At 34.7% G+C, this 16,216-nt stretch overlaps 1 long non-coding RNA gene across 1 annotated transcript; it reads left to right on the top strand.

Moving 5' to 3' along the window:
* The first annotated feature begins 1,974 nt into the window (after window positions 1-1,974).
* On the top strand, window positions 1,975-15,950 carry LOC110777189 (uncharacterized). The gene is made up of 4 exons (XR_002530356.2): window positions 1,975-2,377; window positions 2,772-2,840; window positions 3,619-3,643; window positions 15,609-15,950. It is a non-coding gene; the product is annotated as an uncharacterized lncRNA (long non-coding RNA).
* The last annotated feature ends 266 nt before the right edge of the window (window positions 15,951-16,216 follow it).

The raw sequence follows: 16,216 nt of genomic DNA, 5'->3' as shown, positions 1-16,216 counted from the left end.
TTGTTAATTATACAACCTAATTTGTAATTGTAATTAATTTGTTGAAATTCGAATAATTTAGAATTTTATTTGATTTTCATAATTAATTGACAATTTAATTAGGAATCCATGAATAAAAACCACCATGAAATTCGTTAAATTTGGTAAATTTAAAAATTTTATGACCTAGATTTGAATCCATGAAAATAAACTTGATCGGAAATTAATTTGAATAATAAAATTTTTGATTTTTCGCCCTAAATTTATGGAATTAATATGATTTATTAATTAGTCTATAAATTTAAATTATAAAGTTTTGATTTTTATAAAATCCTCTCATGAATCTTGCACGCACAAAGCAATGGACGCTAAGCGTTACCCTTAAGGGGTGTTGTATAGTGCGGGCATGCGACGACGAGCAAGGGAGCTCGTCGCCCATGCGGTACGTATGCAGCGAGCAAGCATGTGGCACGTGAGCACAAGGCAGTAGCCCTGCCTTGCGTCGAGTGCTGCGACGTGCATGGGCGGATGGGGCGAGAGGCAAGGCACCATGCGAGACGAGGCGCGCGCGCGCAGGGAGCGAGAGCTGGCTCGACCAGCGAGCGCTGCCTCGCCCAGCCAACACTGCTACGATGCAGCGAGCAAGCTGTTGCGCGCAAGCGTGGCTTGCTTGGTTTGTTGCGTTTGCGCGTGGCTGCTCGTGCCTTGATGTGCAATCACTCGAGTGGGGCGATGCTGCCTCGTGGACTCGACGGGGCATGGGCGCAAGCCCATGGGCTCGTCTTGACTAGATTGATACGCTTTAATTTAATTTTGATTTTTAGTTGGAACGATTTTAATTAATTTTAAAATTCGTAATTTAATTTTTCTCGGAATTTAATTTTGTATAATTTAATTATTATAAATTTTATTTATACTAATTATTTGACTAAAATTAAAACCTTAATTAAATTTAAATTAATTAATTTAATAAACTGAAAATAAATTAAAGGAATCAAATAATAATTTATATGAGCTTTAAATTTTAATTAAATTTGTATGTTTCCGGTTAGGCTAGGAAATACAATTTTAAGTTTAAAATTAGTAAAGCATGTAAATTTCTTGGTTTTAGTGGGAGCGTTTTAGTCATAAACTCTTGATTAGGTCTACATTCCTTTAAGGTTAAAACAACTTGATTAGAATTAATAAGGATTGAATAATTGGTAGATTATCGGAAGCCTTGATTAATTGCTGCAAATATTTATGTGATGCATAACATGTTCTACTAACCAGCTATGTGGGCCATTCTTTGATAAATGAATGGGTGAATGGTATTTTGTAAATGTACTGTTTTGCAGGTTATGGAAAGTGACTAGTATGGCCCAATTAGGATAGAAAATATGGTATACGTACCATTAATTTGAATGTAATATTGGTCTAAAGTACCAAACTTTTATTGCTTTAAATATGGTCTGCGTACCATCAAATAGTTGTACTTAGATTAAATTATAGCTTATCCTATTTGAAGAAAATGGCGCCTCCCATGGTGAAATCCAAGACGGAGTTTCCAATCCATTTTCAAGACGGAGTTTGAAGTTGAAGCTTCAAGATGAAGTCGGGCCATACTAGATCACAATTATATCTTATGCATGCTTTAAGTTATTTATTGCTTTAAATATGTCTTAATTATGCATGAGATTGTGGCTTGATTATGTTGCATGATTAAGGATTTTGGTTCACTTAAAATCTAACCAACATAGTAAGAGCCTTAAGTTCCAAACTTTAAAAATGGGAAATGCGGCAAAAGAACCCCATAACTTAGGTCTTATGTGCAAATAAACCCCTTTACTTTTGATTAAAGTAAATTAGCCCCATATCTTTTTTAATTGTGCAATTTAATTATTAAGTAGTATATTCCAATTACTCTTAGTCTGAATACTTTAAAATCTACCAGAAAACCAGATTTACACAAAATACGAAATACATATATTTTAATTCGTATAGTTTAGAATTTAAGACACCTGTTGTACTCTTCCATGTACCATCTTCTGGAAAACCCCCTTCCACCTACCACCACGCAACTCCATTGTTCCCTTCACCTACCTTTCATCCTCTCTCATCTTCCTCACCCAATTTCTGAAATCATCACCATCTCCCACTCACTATTACTGACCCAATTTCTGAAATAATCTATACAAATCACAAATAAAATAGCCATTAGAAAGTTGGTAAGATGTAAAATCCAGAGAAGAACTTCAGTTTCATGAGGTAGATGAGGTAGGCGGTGGATGCATGATTTATCTAGAGTAGAGAGAAAGAGGTCGATGAAGATAAAAATTGACTACCTGATGTTGTTGGAGGAAGTTTAACAACAACATATGGGCTCAACTCATCAAGGGAGAGGAATGAATCAATTCTCGTAAGTGGAACTCTTAAATTATTTGAGTTTGATGAGACTAAAGCTCAGATCTTCGATTGAGATTAGGTGATGCTGAAATTTGTTCACGCCTTTACTTTGATAGTTTTAGTGTGGTGCCCGTTTTAGTTTTAGAAGTTGTTAATTGCTGAAATTCTTAATTTTATTTTAACAGGATCTCTTTCACAGAGTTTATTAGGCACTAGTAAGGCTGTAATACAAGACATTTTAGCCTTCTCTGTGTTTTGTTCCTCAACGTTTGCATCTTAACCGGTCTTCTTTGTCTCTAGAATTCCTTTCATGAGTTGTTTAATCATCCTCTTGACAAATACTTCGTATTACCCAAACTCGTAGTCACAGAACAATGTCATTGACTGATTTCTCTTATTATTTACAGGGCATCAAAGTTGTCCCGGTATTATACCACTGACAATCAATGATGTTTTCAGAATTATAATTTATGCAGGTAAGCACACTTGCTACAACAGCACGCTTAGATGTTCACTCCAATAACATACTCCTAGTACTACTTTAATACCATGCATACTCAAAGTATACATATAAGATAAAGTCCTAATCCAATTCTATCTTAACACCTCTGACCCATATAAATGTTTAATAAAGTACTCCGTAATCCTAATTTTATTATTGCAAATTGTATTGTTGCAACTAGATGAACATTTGTATTATTTAGCTATAAGCTTACTATACTTTTCCAACTAGATGAATATTTGTATTATATAGCTAAAGTCTTATTCGTATTATATGGTTGCAACTAGATGAATATTCGTATTATATAGCTATAGTCTTTTTCGTATTATATGGTTGCAACTAGATGAATATTCGTATTATATAGCTAGAGTAACACTTTAACTAGGAAGAACTTAATTACTCCAGGTTTGACCATCACCAAACTTAATCCTATCTACTGTATTAGTTCATATCTAAGCTGAAGCCATATCTTGTCCATTGTATCTGTTCTGCTGCCATGAATTAAGAATGCAATGCCTAATTGTAAAGGAAGTCATAAAATAGAAAGTGGGGTTCTTGCACTTAAGGGTTTTGGTAGTTAAACACTTAAAACTAGAATGCAAGTACTAAATTTATGTATTGTCTAAGTTAGTCTTTCAACCATTAAATCCAAAATTGACAATTGGCTTGTCTGATTTTTTGAAAATTATTATTGTGTTTGCTTTATATATGATTCTTACGTGATCCTTTTTTTGTTTTTTTCCCCCCTACAGATGCTAGATTACAGTGTTTCAGAAGGTATGCAATACTTGTCCTTGCCAATTTACTTATTGCTTCATAAGTCATAACGGTTTTTCATTTGATTCTCGTTTGCTTTGTCTTAACTTAAAAAAGAGAATTGAATTTACAATGTAATATAAAGAAATGTGCTAGAGAGGAGTAGAATACCATTACATACATGCCAAAACTACATTGGTCTACCCTTAATAAGTACCCTAAAAATATTGTCATTTAAAAATGTAGATGAAAAAGAAATAAAAGGTAACCAAGACCAAAAACTGTAGTCCAATAGAATCAACCCAATTCTATCTAAACAAATAAGATGGCATCAACATAAGACACATATGTTAACCACTTTTAACTCTTTGTGGGCATGTCCTTATTTTATGCCCGAGTTCTTTGCAATTAGAACAACGTTGTTGACCACTTTTAACAACTCTATATAGATGTGTTTTCCTCTTAACTTCCCCATAGGGCTTCTTTCTCTTGTTCGAGGGCCTTCCATGTTTCACTCTTGCGTCACTTGGTAAGATTGGACCTTCATCAACTTTCTTCCATAGTGTTTGTCCGTTAACGGGCTCCATACATGATGAATAAGCAGCTTCATAACATTCTTTATTGTACCAAAATGCCACATAATTCTCTGGAGTCTCATTTTTAGCACATAATGTAGCAGTTGCATGCTCACATGGGATCCCATTCAAATCCCAATATCTGCATGCACATTTCCTTTGATCTAAGCGAACTGTATATGACAAATTGTTGTTATGCGCGTGTTGTACCTCATATGCATCAATGTTTGCCTCGATCGGCCTCCAATTTCTGATAGCTTCTCTAAAATCATTTAACTTCAATCGGATTCTAGGGCTAACAATGCCTATGCATTTACCGGCTTGTGTTTTCTTGTCCACCATCCTTGACATAAGTTGTCTTCTTATTTCTTCTAGCATTGTCAGAATTGGTTTCTCCCTAGCTTCAAGGATCCATGAGTTGAATGTTTCTGCCATATTGTTGCAAGTAACATCTGTACTTGCCCAAGTCTTATAAAAGCATCTGCAAAATTTATTCACATTTCTTGCACACATCTCTTCATAAGCTTTAGGACTTTGTTGCTTTAAGTCTTTCATAGCATCTTCGAAGTCAACTTTAGTATATGCTTTCACTGCCTTCCAATATAGCTTATGTAAAGGTGCCCCTTTTGTAATCTTGGTCCAGTTTGTGAATATGTGTCTAGCGCATAGTCTATGCTCAACCTTAGGGAGAAGTTAAGGTATGACAGGCACTAATCCCTGCAAATAATTTTGAACAAGTTAGGCGTAAAAAATGAATTATGTCTGCCTTTTCACAGTAGTTGTTAGTTGTTCTACAGTAGCTATTAAAGACCTAAGTATATACAGTTAGCTATTGACAGTAGTTGTTCTAAAGTAGCTATTAAAGACTTAATTATATATAGTAGCTAGTCTATGTATTAATTTCCTAAAAAAAGGCTTCTTTCTTATTAAACAATATAATTAAAGACCTAAATTTAGAACATACCTTTTGTTGATCTGATAATAAAGTCCATCCCTTCCCATCTAGCATTTCAAGATCATCTATAAGATGTTTAAGAAACCAAGACCAGCTTTCTTTAGATTCAGACTCTACAATTGCCCATGCTACCGGAAATATTTGATTATTGGCATCCCTTGCTGTGGCACTAAGTAGTTCACCCTTACAATATCCTTTAAGGAATGCCCCATCTAGGCCAAGCACCCTTCTACATCCATGGAGGAATCCTTGTCTCAAAGCTGCAAAATTGATATAGAGCATATGAAATTGAGGAATTGTGCGTGAAACGTGTGGTTTCAAAACTAGGAACACACTAGTACCCACATTAGACGTTTTCAACTCATGCATATAACTTCTAAGAGATTTATATTGCTTTTCCACAACCGTAGCACATGCAGACAACGCATATTTTTTAGCTCTAACAGCTTTCCACCTATTAATCTTGACACCATATGTGTCTTCTACATCCTTAATGAACAACTTCAGTTTCCAAGTAGGATGTTTGAGAAGCTTCTCTTGGTATTCCTCGGCAAGAAAGTCTGCATGCACCCTTTTATTTTTCATAGTGGGTGTGCAACTGTGAACATCTTTTAGAAATCGTATCTCTAAGCATCCAAATTCCTTTGTGTACCTCGCACTAAACTTCCAACGACATTCACTCCCATAAAATTTGCATTTTACAAGTAGTCTTTGAGGTTCGTTATGACAATAGTTCCATGCCCTGTGTGTTTGACAACTATATAAGATGAGTGCTTTTTTTAACTCGTCGACATTTTGGAATAATTTCCCCAACTCTATTTGAACGGAACCAAATGGAGTATTGGGATCATAGAGAGGCCAATCACATTTCGATTGAATTTGAGGATCTTCCTCATCATCGCTACGGCTAAGTGGGCATTCATCCTTAGAATCTACTTCACTATGTTCCTCGCCTTGGTCATCTTGCTCAAAATGTGTTAGGTTATGATACATATAAATAAACATAAATCATGCGGAAAAACCATAAAGCCAGGAAACATATTATTTACACATAATCATATAGCATAATTTAGGTGCATACACTTTGTAGCGTGCCCTCCCTAGCTGCGCCCGAACCGAACAAGAACAAGTCTTTAGGACTCCAAGTGTCGTCCCTCCGTAGATAGTCCATAGTACGTCCGGATCCGCCTTAAGCTTGACCAACTAGAATCGCCCTTAAGGTTACTAAGATTTTCGGCTATTTGGGTTGCAAGTGTTTGGTTGATTTTTGCTTAAAAATCTTACCTTTGAATACTTCAAATCTCGTTCACGTACTATTTGTGTGACCCTACGGGTTCAGTCAAGAGTAAGCTGTGGACTAATATAATTAATTCCACTTGAACTGAAGCGGCCTCTAGCTAGGCATTCAGCTTACTTGATCTCACTGAATTATTAACTTGTTAATTAATACTGAACCGCATTTATTAGACTTAATATTATATGCATACTTGGACCAAGGGCAATATTTTCTTCAGTCTCCCACTTGTCCTTAGGGACAAGTGTGCATTTCCTAATTTGTTTATCGCTCGATGCTTGCTCTTGAACATAAGGTAAGAGTTGTCATCCTTATTATGTCCAGAGGTGTTTCTCGGTTTCAGAGTTCAACTGATCAAATAAACAGATAATCATAGCCTATGATTCATCCGAGCACGACCATGCATTTTACAGTTTCTAGCTCTCCGAGTGGCCTTGTACAACTTTTAAGCATCTCATCCCGATTTATGGGAGGACAATCCCAATCTTGCGATCTTGAGATTAGACTTCGTTTGATAGGTGATTACCTGAGCGTTGCCTTTATAGCCTCCTTTTACGGTGCGACGGTTGGTCAACGTCAAAGTAACCATTTCTCAAACAAGCAATCTCAAATCACTTAGGTATTGAGGATTTAGTGTCTAATAATTTTAATGAAATTTACTTATGACAGATTTCCATCTCTTACAGTAAAGTTTCATAGGTCTGTCCGATACTAGTCTTCCCAAAGTAAGTATCTATGCAAATGATTATGACATTGCCATGTCCACATAGTTCAAGAAACAGAACTACTAGTCATCTTGCATTCTAGTCGTCTGACGTTTTCTATGCGTCCAATTTTATAGAAAACTCCGACCAGGGACCATTTTCAACTTTTGACATTCAAGTTCACTTCATAGACATTTCTTAGTCATAGGACTGGTCCTGACAGTCTATCTTGAATATATCGTCAAATTGAACGGACTCATCATTTAATACTAAACCAAGATTAAATGGAATATGAAAAATACATTTCATATATGATAAATGTTTCAACCCCAGTGTTTTATAACCATGGGCCTTAAACCCATCTTTAAAACAGTTCATGGAATTCAAAGCTATGCTTGATTTCCAGTGCTACAATGTAAGTGTTGCTTCTCACTTGTTGCATAGGTTTAGTTATCATGCTTTGCCAATCTTAATATCCTTTTCATCGAATGTTCTTCGAGATAGATGATAAGATCTTTTGAGTATGTTTATTTTGTGATCTAGTCTTTCTCGCTACAATGGTGGTTCTACGCATTTCTCAATGAAGAACCATCAAGTTAGCAGACCTTTTTCTTGCTTCAAGAGTGGTTCTACGCATTTTTTCAATGAAGAACCATCAAGCCAGCAGATAGGTGATCTTCCCAAGTTCAGTGAAGAACTCTTTAACATAAACAACCCTGTTTTATTGCTTCTTAGGCAATAAGTACTTTTACTTCAACTGTTTAGGTTGCTAGTGATGCTTTGTTTGGATTTGCTTATCCAAGCAGTTCACAGATATGTTGAAGACTTTCCAGCTGTATCTTAGAACATAGAAATTAATATTTTAATTTCCCACGCAACAACTCATGGTCTCCAATCCATGTTGCCATTTCGAAAACACGATGCTCTTTACCTCGTCCTTGTAAATGGTTAACTCCAAAGGGTCTTGCTTGATCCTTTGCTAGTGTTTATGCGTGTAGCATCAATATTTAGCATATCTTTATTTCCTTGAATCAAGAACTATTCCTATGTACCTTTTCAAGTACCATAAGTATTCTTGATCTCAATCTAGTTGATCTTCACTTAGATCAATAGAGATTGGTATATGTTCGTCATGCCTAAAGTCATACGATACGTTTTTGGCGATCCTCATATTATATCATACATGATAAATTCTTTTGCAGAATAATTCCCAATTGAATTCTAATCATGTAACTTTAGCTCATTCTAGTTTCAGTAGATACTGAATCCAGCTAAATTCTTTGACATATAATATAGGTTAAGAATCTCACTTAGATCCTTTGATGTTTAACTTAGTAAATGCTTATACATAGTTCAAACATCTTTTACTTAGATTTATTCATATGGGTCGAATATCTCCAATTGAGTCTTTCGTGTTTGATTTAGTAAATGCCATTACTTAATCCAAAACAATATTATAAGATCTTTGTAACTAGCTCTTAATACCCAGTATGTACTAAGTTTCGCCATGGTCCATCATTGATAAATAATTTCAAATTTAAGTCATTAGAATTTGAATGTTATTTCACAATAGAGAGATATGTGTGTGATACACATAAGACCAATTATGTTTTACGTACTCCCACTAAACTTCTTATATATCTATAAGAGTCATGTACATTTTATGAAACTAAAATACTTATTAGCTTCACTAAAATACATTTCTAATTCACAATTGCTTGCTTAAATCTGTACTTAGATTTCATAAGCTAGCTTTCCTTTTCAAGTATTTATTTGGATCCACAAATCCTATGACATACCATGTACATAGTTTCTTCCAACATTTGACTGAGGAATACGTTTTGTCATCCAATTGCCATAATTACCAATATGCAATCATTGCTTGATTTATAGATTTGAGCATTACGATTATGCATGAGGTTTCAAAACAATCCATGCCATGAATTTGCTTGTAACCTTTAGCAACTAATCTAGCTTTGTGTGTTAACACAATTTCATGTTTGATGGTTTTTATCCTTAAAACAAACTTGCAACCAATAGGTGTGAAACTATTCTTGCAAATCAGTAAAATTTCAATTTTGTCATCAAAACATTGAGTATGTTTTATGGCCTCTAACCATTTAAAACATTTGAGTCTATATATGGCCTCTAACCATTTTAGGGAATCTGGGTTTCGTCATAGCTTTCTTACAGGTCACAAACTCATTAATCTACATGATAATAGTTTGACTGCAAGTTGTAGGTTTCTTCACTATCTAATTAGAAGAATCGCATAGCTTCAGTGGCCTGAACTCCATGTTTCTTTACTATCTAATAGAAGAATCTCATAGTTTCAGTGACTTGAACCCTATGCCTACTTGGGTATAGAACATCAAACAATAGAATATCAATAGCCACTTGAAAGTCCTTTGAATATTCTGTTCTCCTTGAAGCACTTGTAAAGTCTTCTAAGAGATGGCTATTCTTTAAAGGCCACTTCTAAAGTCCTTAAAGAATATGTGTTCGGATTTTCTAAAGAAGTTCGAAAATCCTCCGGAATGTCCGTTTATGTTTGTTGTTCGCCTCGAAGACTTTCGAGGTCTATTTTCTCCCACTTGTCATTTTGGAAACGAATCTCCAAAAGGACATTATTTCGAGCAAACAAACATTATGTTCTCAAAAATTCGTGGTATAAACAATACCCTTGTGTCTCATTTGAATAAATCACAATGAAACATATATCTAGACTTGGGCCTTAGTTTGTTGAATAACAAACACTAAGCTCCCACTGAGTTTAGCAACTCTTTAGATATATATAATTGAAAAGATATCCTGAAATTACTTTTCAATAGCTTTGACGAATTTGGTTGAGTTTGGTGGAAGTTGAGCATTTTGTTTTAGAAATTATAGGAAAGCTTTTACGATTCATCATTGATCGAATCAAGTACAAATTGAATTCAACCATTCTAACTTAGGTATGCCATATCTTCTGGAGCTAGCTTGTGAAATTACAACACACAATCATTGATGATCATATTTGGTCTTAAAGTAATCATCGTCATGATCTAACCTAGATCTTAATGATTTCTTGCCATGTGGATTTTATACTTTTGAATCTTTGAACTAGCCAAATGGATTCAAACTTATATCACTTTGAGTAAATAAACCAATATTCACTCAAATCTGTGTGAAATAATAAAGTCATAAAACCTTTCTTTAACTTTGAACTCTACTGTCTAGGCGTTCTAACAATAGTTCATATCTTTTGTTACTTTCAACAAGTAAGACTAGCTTGTCTTGAATTGATCTAGAAATCAATCAACTTTCAAAAGTTCATCAAAATAGAGTTTTTAAATGTTAACTTGTTGATATGGTCTAAGCTACAATGCCAAAGATTAGTGGAACTCATATCAAAAGATTGATTTGAACCTAGTAAAGTTTAAAGAGTTGTTTGTTTTTAATCAAGCATATTGACTCAACCCGTAATTGACCATTTTATTCAAATAGACAAACAAACAAGCATTGTTTTTGTTCTTCTGAATGTGAGTCTTTCTGTGTTTGAGGCGGAAATTTAGGTATGCTGATTATGGAACAAAATAGCCATTATGTTCCAGCCTTTGAAAGGACTTAAAACAAACTAGATCGAAGACCCTACAACTAATGTAGCATTGCCATGCTTCATTTCCCACTTGTAGGTCATTAGTGTATCCTAGCTTCCATTGTTTGAGTTATTACCGAAGTAAGAACCTCAAGCGGTATATGATACCAAGGAAGTTTGATTGCTAGGTCACTTCTCTTTAAACATAAACTTATAGGTAGAAACGGAATCGTAAATTTCTTTCATTTGTTCCTTGTTTCCTTATTTATTGTACCCTTTCTTATAGTCTTAAGAATTGAATTCTCTAGTGTTAACTTTTATACTTTGTTAGACATGTCTAATGTCACTCCAACAAGGTTCTTTACCATTTTAATTTATGTTGAATATTTTGTTTCAACTAGATGATCTTACCAGAAGCTTCTAAAGTTCTCTAAGCATCGATCTATTCGAATGTCTAGGGTCTAGACTCATTCGAGAATTAAATGGAAAAAGATTTTAGGTTGTTAACCATTGGTAAAGCTGAGCGTTTAAACTCAATGCTTTATGATCTCAAAACTACAGTGTATTTTGAACTCACAAGCACCAATCGGTTTGCCATTCGACTTTGATACTCGAAAACAACCATAAAAGTCGCTAAAAGAAACGTACATTTTAAATCGCTCATTTTCTCTAATTCCCGTGAATCGTTTTTAGATTCACTACCAATCGAAGAAATTTACTGTTACCTTTCTAAAAGGGTTTGCTACAGTGCAAGATATTTAATTATAAACAATAATTAAAACATATATTGAAGCATGCCAAGTCTAAACATTTATCATGAATAGTAACTTGAATATTAAAGCAATCATGCAATTCAAACAAGTCATTAGCATTTTATTCAAGTTATGTGTTCCGGCAGGTAGAATAAAATGATTCCAAGATCCTAAAACCCATTGAAGAATTAAGCACATTATGTATTTAGACTCAATTCTAAAATCTTTTAGGTAAGCAAAAGCCTTTTGCTAATAGTCTAGAAACTACTCTTGGTTGATAGGTACGTCTAAGAACTTATTAGGTAAACCCATCGATTTTGCCACGACATAAAAGGACTCCTTACTTATATCGTTGAGTTTCACCAAAACTAACATGTACTCACAATTATTTGTGTACCTTACCCCTTTAGTATCGATAAGTAACACCTCGCTATGGCGGAAAACTATTACTAAGATCGATGAAAAAAGGATATCCAAGTAAGTGTTATTGGCATGGCACCTTTTAACTCAATTTTTAAGTTTGGAACTTAAGGCTCTTATTATGTTGGTTAGATTTTAAGTGAACTAAAATCCTTAATCATGCAACATAATCAAGCTTCGATCTCATGCATATTTAAGACATATTTAAAAGCAATAATTAACTTAAAGCATGCATAAGATAAATGTGATCTAGTATGGCCCGACTTCATCTTGAAACTTCAACTTCAAAGTCCGTCTTGAAAATCTCCGCGGGAGGCGCCATTTTCTTCAAATAGGATAAGCTATAATTAAACTAATTACAACTATTTGATGGTACGCAGACCATTTTTGAATTGAAAAACAAATTTGGTGCTTTAGACCAATTACATTCAAATTAATGGTACGCAGACCATATTTTCTATCCTATTTGGGCCATACTAGTCACTTCATAACCTGCAAAACAGTACATATACAATATATACCATTCACCCATTCATTATCATGAATGTCCCACATAGTTGGTTAGTAAAACACGTTATGCATCACATAAATATTTGCATAAATTAATCAAGGGCACCAATAATCTACCAATTATTCAGTCCTTATTAATTCTAATCAAGTTGTTTAACCTTAAAGGATTTGTAGACCTAATCAAGAGTTTATGACTAAAATTGCTCCCACTTAAACCAATAAATTCATATGCTTTACTAACTTTAAACATAAAAATGTATTTCTAGTCTAACCGGAAACATACAAATTTAATTAAAATTTAAAGCTCATATAAATTTATAATTGAATCCATTTTATTTAATTTATTTTCAGCTGAATTAAATGAATTTAAATTAATTCAAGGTTTAATTTTAGTAAAATAATTAGTATAAATAGAATTTATAATAATTATAATATTCAAAATTAAAACCCGAGAAAACAATTTAAATTATTAATTTAAAATTAATTAAAACGTTTCCGAACTGAAAATTCAATATTAAATTTAAGAACGACTCAATCGTAACACGACGAGGCACTTGAGCTTGCGCCCAAACCCCATCGAGTGCACGAGGCTTAGTGCCCCTCGACTGTTCGTATAGAAACACGTAAGCAACCACACGCAACGCAGCACTGCAGGCCACGCTGCGCGCGCGCTTGCTCGCTCGTCGCGCCTGCAGGCCACACGCAACGCAGCACTGCAGGCCACGTTGCGCGTGCCTGCTTGCTCGTCGCCTTGTGTCTGCTTGCTTGCTAGGCTTGGCAGCGCGCGCTGTGGCGCAGCACGCTTGCTGCCCACACGCGTCTGCCCGAAGGCTTGCGCCTTGGCACTTCGCCCTTGCCCACTCGCCCATATGCGCACGGCACTCGACACAGGGCAGCGTGCTGCCTTGTGCTCGTGTGCCATGGCTCTTGCTCGTTGCATCGTACCGCATGGGCGACAAGCTCCCTTGCTCGTCGTCGCATGCCCGCACTATACAACACCCCTTAAGGGTAACACGTAGCGTCCATTGCTTTGTGCGTGCAAGTTTTATGAGCGAATTGCATAAAAATTAAAACTTTTATTTCCAAAATTAATGACAAATTAATAAATCATATTAATTTCATAATTTTAGGGCGAAAAATCGAAAATTTATTAATCAATTAATTTCCGATTAACATGGATTCAAATCTAGGTCATAAAAATTTAACATAAATTAACAATTTTTATGGTGGATTTTAATCATTGGTACCTAATTAAATTATTTATTAATCATGAAAATCAAATCAATTCTAAATTATTCGAATTTCAATAAATTAATCATAATTACAAACTAGGTTGTATAATTAACAAGTCTAGGCATTCATAATTGTTAAACATATACAGTAGGTCAATCAAAAACTCAAGATTTATCAACAAGAATCGCAAATACTTAATTTAACATCTTAAATTTACAAACTTTTGCGTTCGAAAAACTAAAACCTCCGAAAAGTCATAGTTATACTTCGAATTTGGGAATTTTGGGTTCGGCCGAAAATAACTATTTTTGTCAAAATTTTAGAATGCCTTTTACATGCGGAATTGACACAAAAATCACTCGATTTGGATGAGTAACGAAGAAACTGCCGAAAAACTGCGTACATATAATTAAATAAACGCAATTTGCAATTAATTACGAAAATTAATCACCCCTTTAATTCTTTGAAAATTTGTAAAATTTAACCATGTTCATGCAATTTAGATTATGAAAATAATAAGAGGCTCGTGATACCACTGTTAGGTTATGATACATATGAATAAACATAAATCATGCGGAAAAACCATAAAGCCAGGAAACATATTATTTACACATAATCATATAGCATAATTTAGGTGCATACACTTTGTAGCGTGCCCTCCCTAGCTGCGCCCGAACCGAACAAGAACAAGTCTTTAGGACTCCAAGTGTCGTCCCTCCGTAGATAGTCCACAGTACGTCCGGATCCGCCTTAAGCTTGACCAACTAGAATCGCCCTTAAGGTTACTAGGATTTTCGGCTATTTGGGTTGCAAATGTTTGGCTGATTTTTGCTTAAAAATCTTACCTTTGAATACTTCAAATCTCGTTCACGTACTATTTTGTGTGACCCTACGGGTTCAGTCAAGAGTAAGCTGTGGATTAATATAATTAATTCCACTTGAACTGAAGCGGCCTCTAGCTAGGCATTCAGCTCACTTGATATCACTGAATTATTAACTTGTTAATTAATACTGAACCGCATTTATTAGACTTAATATTATATGCATACTTGGACCAAGGGCACTATTTCCTTCAAAATGTTCATCTATACCCCAATAGTTATCTTTTACTCTTATTGACTTGTCTGGTTGTCCACCTTCCTCAGTATTCACATTGTCCTTCTCTGTTTCCTTTTCATCTGCAACCTTCTTTTTTCCAGAATTATTTCTCTTAGAGACCCATTCTTTTTTCTTTATTTGCACGTCAATGAATTCTTCATCGCTACTTCCTGCATCAACATCTTCTATTACATTCTCAGGTTCGCTCCAATATTTCTCCTCCTCAATCTGATCATAGTCTATTACTTCCACCAGAACTTGTGCAGTTTTTCTATTGAGCTCCTCTGAGTAATCAATATTGATATCCACTTAATATAAAAGCTCTCCGTTTTCTCCTTCTTCAAACTCGTGAAAAAGGTACAACTCCACAACCCTATGTATAGCCCCTTCAATCTTAAGTTCCTCCATTGTTTCGTCATCACATAAAATCTGGAGGCTAGATAAAGGACAGAAACACAATTCTGAGAGTAACCCAACCACTCAATCAATATTTTTACCCTCTTAAAATTGAATGTACATATGTCTATTTCTCCTTCTATGTATGAACCACCCTTGTATATTACATCATCACTTCCATCAATTAATGTTCCTCCATGAAAACATTTGAGGTTAACAACATTCGGAGGTTCTGCATCATCAAATAATGAATTTTTATCAGTATATAAATGAAACAAATGAACTCAAATTGGTGAAGAAGTTCATATGCTTGCTACTGGAAGATTATGTATGTCTGCCAAAGTCTTCTGGTTGTCGGATTCTGTATCCATTGTTCAAATCCATTAACAAATTACTTTACATGTATACTAATTATTATAAGTTTTACAATTAGGTTTATCCAATCATATAACATGCTGATTTCATTTTGCAGATAATAATTAGGGTTTGGTTTCAATCAAGATTCAGACTTAGCCGACAATATTAATTAGTCTGTCAACAATACTTTTGGTTTCAATGAAGAAGAAAACAAATTACCTGATGAGGAAGACATGGTAGATAACAGTTATGGAGAGCCTTGAACGTTGTATTTGCAGACTGCAGTTCTCTCGTTTCTCTTGATTTTTTTTTCTCAATATGGATTTAATGAATTGTAATTATTAATATTTTATATATTAAGTATTTATTTGGTATTTGGGGTGTATAAAAATTGTATAGTGGTAATTTGTGGCTGTTTCTCGGCGAAATTATAAAGAGGAGCGGTTTTCAGGTTTAATTTGCCCGGAAAATGTCATGTGGAGGTTGATTGCACTAATTTATGAAGGTATGGGACTGATTTGCTACTATTAAAAGTTATGGGGCTTATTTGCACACTAGACTTAAGTTATGGGGCTTATTTGCCACATCCCCCTTTAAAAATTGAGTTAAAAGGTGCCATGCCAAAATAACACTTACTTGGATAACCTTTACATCAATCTTAGTAATAGTTTTCCGCCATAGCGAGGTGTTACTTATTGATCCTAAAGGGGTAAGGTACACAAA

The sequence above is a fragment of the Spinacia oleracea genome, chromosome 6 (assembly GCF_020520425.1).
Source record: "Spinacia oleracea cultivar Varoflay chromosome 6, BTI_SOV_V1, whole genome shotgun sequence".
Taxonomy (NCBI): domain Eukaryota; kingdom Viridiplantae; phylum Streptophyta; class Magnoliopsida; order Caryophyllales; family Amaranthaceae; genus Spinacia; species Spinacia oleracea.
Note: the sequence above shows the minus strand (reverse complement) of the source record. Positions and strands in the feature narration are given on the sequence as shown.